General features: G+C 33.4%; 1 long non-coding RNA gene across 3 annotated transcripts; it reads right to left on the bottom strand.

Moving 5' to 3' along the window:
• Nucleotides 1-327: 327 nt before the first annotated feature.
• LOC120280849 lies at nt 328-6,462 on the bottom strand. Of its 3 annotated transcripts, none has more exons than XR_005542423.1 (5): nt 6,169-6,462; nt 4,380-4,436; nt 1,700-1,875; nt 1,480-1,548; nt 328-747 (listed from the first exon to the last, which is right to left on the bottom strand). It is a non-coding gene; the product is annotated as an uncharacterized LOC120280849 (long non-coding RNA). The 3 variants fall into 3 exon arrangements; XR_005542422.1 differs by having other exon boundaries at nt 328-726; nt 6,169-6,460; XR_005542419.1 differs by having other exon boundaries at nt 328-1,548; nt 6,169-6,459.
• Between the last annotated feature and the right edge of the window lie 344 nt (nt 6,463-6,806).

Here is a 6,806-nt window from a genome sequence, read left to right as displayed (position 1 = left end):
TGTGACAATCTAAATGTATGGAATCTCTGAAAAAACAAAAAAAAAAAAACACCATGAAAACAAATGAAAAAATTATCAAATTCAATTATTAAAAACATAAAAAAAATCAACATTGCACAAATGTAATCATCATTCGCATGCAAGCATTAACAGATTTGTTAGGGATTTCAAGTCCTACATGAGCATACGATGTTTTTTTCATATTGAATCAGTAAAAAAGTTTGAGAATCCTGTGCTCTATCAATTATTTGGATTCAAAAGATTATTAAGTAAATTAAGCATGTCGTAAGGATGGAATTGGTAAATAGAGACAATCAAGCCTATGAATTGATCAGCTCTAATCTGGAGCAAATAGAATTAGCTACAGTTTTGAAAATCACAAAAGAAAGAACAAACTTGCAACAAACATGAGTAAACAAATAGTGTAGGTATATCATGGATCACATGGGATCACTGATTGTTTATTAGCTATTTACTAAAAGAAGAATGATATATTTAATTAGGTGATCTGTGCTTAAAGTAAAGAATTCATGAAATCGAAGTAATAACACGGGCCCTTCTATCTTATCACTTTGGGCCCTTCTATCTTTACACAGGTGCAAGAGGATAAATAAATCATGAGAACTTGGAGTGGTAGCAAAAGCTTTCCAAAAATCTTCAACTGGGCTCTTCTATCTTCCTTGTTGCACACGCCTAAAGAAATTTCCATAATAATGATATAGTATTCTGCAAAGAAAACATAGATAACTGCTAGAATAAGGTTTAGATAATAACAATTTACATGTGCAAGTGTACACACACATTGCTCATGCCAAAAGACAACCACATGCAAGCACACGCCATATGCATGCACGCAAACAAAAACCCTACCCATGCATGATTGGATAATCCACATATCAGGGGATGGAAAAGCCTCAAAGTTATTCACTACTTTTATTATTCCCAAACATCATTACCAAAAAACATACGCAAGGAGTAATTGCACCCAGAAAGTGGGATTATTGTTCTAGGAATAATGGGGATAGCTCAGTCGGATAGAAATAACTATCATGCTTGTCTACATAAATATATATTAGACAATTGATTGGCATAAGATTTATCCAAACTTTAGTTCAAATTCTATCCATAAAAACGCATGTAAATCATACTTAAATTAAGGCCTTAATTCCATGTGTATACCTGTGTGCAGCCACACCTGCCAATATGTATAGTAATATCAGGGATATATAACAGAATACAATAGCACAGAAATAAGTTTATCCCATTGTATGACAAGGGTAATTAAAAAGAATTTCCAACAACTTCAAAACTCAAAAAGACTTCACAAGGATTTAGCCACAAGATTCATGTGTCAACATGTAACAGTACTAGACAAAGATAACTGTGTTGTAGGCAATCCGTAAAATGAGGTAAACCAACTGGCTGATTATCCAGGAAAAAAATAGTCCAAAGAAATAACAATTACAGACTTGTGATTACCTTCAGCTTGGAGTTATTATGCGACTCAGTTTTTAATGTTCACATTAGTTCTTCATTTTCCAATGCTAACTGTAGTAGCAAACCAATAAGCATTGTTAGGTTGTGGATGGTCCAACAAAGAACATAATTTTGGGATCACCTTTTCAACTAGGACCAAATTTAATTTTAACAGTAAGTCAAAAATAAAAAAATAAATCAAAAATCAAGGTAAAGTATCTACCTCTGATTTTAAAGAATTTATGTCGTCAATCATTCTAAGTGGATCATGTGGAATAATATTAGAAGCATCTGATTCATTAACTCCTATATCATCAGTCAATAAAGAAGTAGAAGCATCGTTTGGTAGAAACGCAGAAGGTCCTCTCACATTCATGGCACTGAATCCTGCAATATCATCTTCATGATCAACCAGTCAAAAGTCAGCATCCAAAATTGAATTAGATCATCCTTGATGAAAATGTCAATTAAAATTTCAGAGTCTCTTCATCAACAATTCTCAAGCCCACATTGATCTTAAAAAACTATAAAAACAACCAAAGAAACTATAAAAACTCACCTAAATAAAAACTGAACCGGTGAGTCACCAGTGGTCGTGCATGCATGGCTACTCGGGAGCAGGTGGAAAAGGTGGTATTGGTGGAGAGATACGCATGGAATTTGAGAGGGTATTTTTAGAGACATGCATGCATGGCCAAATGTGAACCCATTTTCCCTAGAAACTTAGCTAAAATGAGTGCATACTTCATGGCCCTTTCTTAATATGCATTTCCCTGCTTAATTATATATAATTGATATCTTATATGTTTTCTATAAATCATCAAATTATTATTTTTTATTTAAAAATATTTTCAGTCCTTCCTCTTAGCTAACTTTTATTCATATTTATTAAAAAAAAGGTAAATCATCTAAAATATATTAGGATAACAATATCAGGTCTATTAAGAAAAAAATTTAGAATCATATATTTCCAACTAATATGGAAGCTAATGCTGGATGTGAATATATAGAACATTATTAATAAGTGTCTAAATGTATGTATTTTATACATATCAGTAGTGTACTATTTACTGGTATTTTGGTAAACCGATGCCCTTTGTGCATTTAAATTGGTCCATTCGTGTTACAAGCCTCAAAGAAGCCTAGGTGAGCTAGATAATGCAATTTAGGAAGAAATCGGCAACGAAAATGATGTTTTAGAGCCCAGGACACTATAGCAACACCATAGGAAGTATTGTAGAATGAAGGATTGAAGAAACGACAAAGTCTCGGGTTTTCCTTGTGAGCAACATTACGGCCTTGAAGAAACCCGCAAGCCAGATGGAGAAATTACGTGCCTATTACTATATTAGAGTTACTGTAGCAATTTACTGAAAAATTGACAGAAATCTTAAGGAGCTTACCGGCATCCTCACGACGGTGAGCCACACCGTGAATCTAACCAGAGAAGACTTTAAAAGAGGGGTTAGGGCACATTGAAAGGGTTTTTGGCCATCTTTTCTCCACTATCATCTTCTAGGGCTTCAAGGGGCTGGAGAAAGTAAATCTGAGGAGCAAGATCCAAGGAGAAAAGAAGGTTGCTATTAAGAAGATCATCTAGGAGTTCGTCGGGGTCAATCCGCCGAATTCCCATCACCATCTTCTAGTCAACACATCTAAGGGATTTTGTCCATGATTTTGATCATGCTTGATATGTATTTTTGAGATCTTTCTCTTATTCATGTTGAACTAGACTCCTAAGGCCACCGGGCGTCTGATGAACCTTGGGATGAACTTGCTTGTATGGATGTTGTGATTTACTTTTAGTGTATTTGGTTTGGTTTGTGGTTCAAGCTTTGTGTTCATTGATGTGTTGGATTGCATGAGAACTCTGTGGTTAAACTTCTTGGTTATATTTGGTTGCGTGAACATTGCCCTTGTATTAGACTCACTTAGCTTTAAAGGGATTCATGTATGAATACATCGTGACCATCAGGAATTTTGTACCCCTCCAACTATTAGGGATGAACCTAGATATTGTGTTTGACCGTAATTAGAGATTTCCCTAAGTGTAATGCAATCATAGGAGGATTTGGCCGGAAGAGATTCCAAGCCAATACTTGTATAGGATTAGGGGTCAATCACCGTGACCATCGGGGTTTACATACTTTTGGATGCCTTTTGGCTCAAAACCACCATTGCCTTTGTAATTCTAGCATTCTTCTAGCTTTAATAATCCCGAGGGGTTCCTCACCCAGTGCCTCGCTCTTTCATTGTTAATTGCTTCCTTAATGTGCTTATGTGGTGTGCCTTAGTCCATTTGTTTATAGTTAGTTCGTTTGTTGGTCTTCTTATTTTGTTTCAAGCTTATCTTTGGTATACTAGATAGTGCCGTGTAGGGGAAAGGAATTGCAACTCTTGGGACCCCAGGGAATACAACCCTCTTATGCTTGCATGAGAGGTTTATTACTTGATGACCCCTGCGCTTGCGGATCTCATCAATTATTAGCACAACCATACCATTCCTCATATAGTCATATCGAATAAAAAACTATATAGAAGTTGAAAATTGGTAATTTCTTTAAAAACATTAAAATACTAACTATTTTAGAAATTAAATTGATAAAGTGAAAACATATAGTATTCATTTGTTGTGTTTTATTCTCCACTTCTTATGAATTCGTTTCTATTTAGTCTCTGTATGTCAATTTGTCTTTTCTAATATAAGTAGTTTATTCATTTTTTAAAAAAAAAAAATATATATATATATATATTCATAAAACGAATTTATTGCATTTATATATAAGTGAAAAAAGACTAAAAATTTCAAAGGGTGTTGTATGAAAACAACACCAGCAAATCAACCAGTCAAATAATGATTGGGATGGGTAGAGTGAATAGATTACAATTTAAGAAACTAGCACCTTCTTGCAGAGCATCCACAGTGGACTAAACTTAGCACCTTCTTGTAGAGCATACACCTATATACGCCATCAAATGGAAAAAAATCTGGTCACAAATTTATAAGCTTAGACTAAAAAAAAAAAGAAAGACATAGTACAAGTTATTCAAAATGCAAGAACAAAGTACACCCAAATGGTCCAAGAACCATCATACACATGCAAGGTAGTTTTGCAATCTACATAGCAACAAATAATAATTTGCATCCCATACTCAGGATGACCTTCTCACTCTTTTAGTATTAATCCCAAATAAGGTAAACACTAAATCTATACAGACTCATGTCTCCACATATGCATTTCACTCCCATAATAACTATAGCACTTTTCAAAACGCATTCTAATTTAATCTTTTATGATTTTAAACTAGATGCCCCTTATAAATCAGCTGGTAATCAAAAAAGTTCTGAGCTTGGTGATCCAAGTCAAATTGCTCAAAAACCTACAAACTCCATCAATAGATTAAATTTTTGGTAGAGCAATCCAATCCTCTTTGAACTAAAAGATGCACGAGGTTATGTCCATTGAGTTAGACAAAAAATCAAATGATGTAATAAAATAAAGAAAAGAGGAATTTCAAACCATCTTGAATAATCTAATGAAGATATAATTGACCAATTATTGGATCCATGAACTAATTAACTAATAATTTAGCTGAACTTATATATATGAACCAAGTTTTAAGAACTATAGTGTGATAATGATAATACTTGGTTCAGCTGCACACAGGATACACTCATCAAGACCTACAATTTGACCAGTGTTATGTTGTCGATGTTTCCTTGATTACTAAATAATTTGAATCTTCTCTCCATTTTAAAAGTATTGCTATTCATATTCTCGTGTTGTATAGCTTGGGATCACATTATAGCCTTCATAAGTTATTTTGCATTGTGTATGTCTTTGATTTTACAAGATGGCGAAGACAAGCAATTTGAGGAGGAGAGTGAGCCAATAATAGACGAGATCACAAGGGTCTCGAAGCTACCCATTGTCGTCACATAGTTCAAGACTATTATAGATATTAAGGCATACATATATACATACACTTATACATATATACATACATACATAAATATATCTGAGTATATATATATATATTTTTTTTTTCATTTTGATTCCTTATTTGTCCATAACCAATAGCATTGTTGTTTTGAATCATGTATCATAATTTCTTTCGTGGTTCATTGAAATGTTTGGGGGCAAGGTTTGGAGTGTATTTTTTTCTATAAATTTTCACCTCTATTTTAATATATAAGATGCAGGTGGTATGATGGCGTGGTGCTTCAGATGTAAAATGAGGAAAATGCTATTATATCCCCTTATAAATGTGTGTATTTATGTATATGCCCCTTCAAAATTGGTATTTGTTCATGCTTATTACAAAATATAAACATGTTTTATTGCTTATACATTCGTAGCAGTGAGGGTTGGTTACAATCTAACTTAGCGCATTAACCAGTAGAATTAGATATTTTCCATTATTTTATAAATGAATTTTAAAAGTGGTTTATTTTTTAATAATTGACCATCTTGAATAATCACACAATAATTCAGCTAAATTATTTAGTGCCCTTTCGATTCATGAACTAAACAAAAAGCATAAAGGGAAATTGGTAAAGAAGTAATTGTCACAACAAAATTTATCCTCAGTTGTCACAACTACTTAGAATGGAAATGAAACAGAAACTAAAGCTAGATTAGTAGATCAATCGATCTAAAAAAACCTGATGTTCTAAAGATCAAGTCATACCTTGGCGTAATAATCCTTCCATACACGGCGAGCAATCCGATGACCTCCAAGATCTAACGCATTGAACTTGATCTTCCAGCTGCTCAACTCCTTTGACGAGAAGTCACCGACGAACGAAGAGAAGCACCACCAGAGATGAAGGCACGGAGGAGTTGGAGAGAGATTGAGAATGTGGGCTTTGTATATAAGGAGAGAGAGGGTTACCGGATCGGTCGAAGGAATTGGGCGGCGTCTTGTATTTTCAGGCTTTAGGAATTTCTCTCCTTCATTACTGTTTAATTATGATTAGTTATATCATTAAAGTATGACTGTGATTAGTAGCAATCTCAAATAAATTAATCATATGGATTCATGTTCAATGTTCAACTTATACAGAAAAAGAAAAGGTGGTGACTCTTTTTCCAAAAAAAAATCTGAATATAAGCATTTAAATAATGTGTATATATTATGTAGAACTTGTTATATTTATTTATATACAAAAGAGAAGGATGGAGAACAATGGTACATAATAAACTTTTAAACAAAACTTGTTATTTTTGTTTAAATAGTAGAATGAGAACATAGCTTTGATTGCACAAGTGCTCACAATAGTAAGAATGAATTATGTGACTTTTTTTACATTTTATAATATAATCTAT

This window comes from Dioscorea cayenensis, chromosome 2 (genome assembly GCF_009730915.1).
Source record: "Dioscorea cayenensis subsp. rotundata cultivar TDr96_F1 chromosome 2, TDr96_F1_v2_PseudoChromosome.rev07_lg8_w22 25.fasta, whole genome shotgun sequence".
Taxonomy (NCBI): Eukaryota; Viridiplantae; Streptophyta; class Magnoliopsida; order Dioscoreales; family Dioscoreaceae; genus Dioscorea; species Dioscorea cayenensis.
This window is presented reverse-complemented; position numbering and strand designations above follow the sequence as displayed.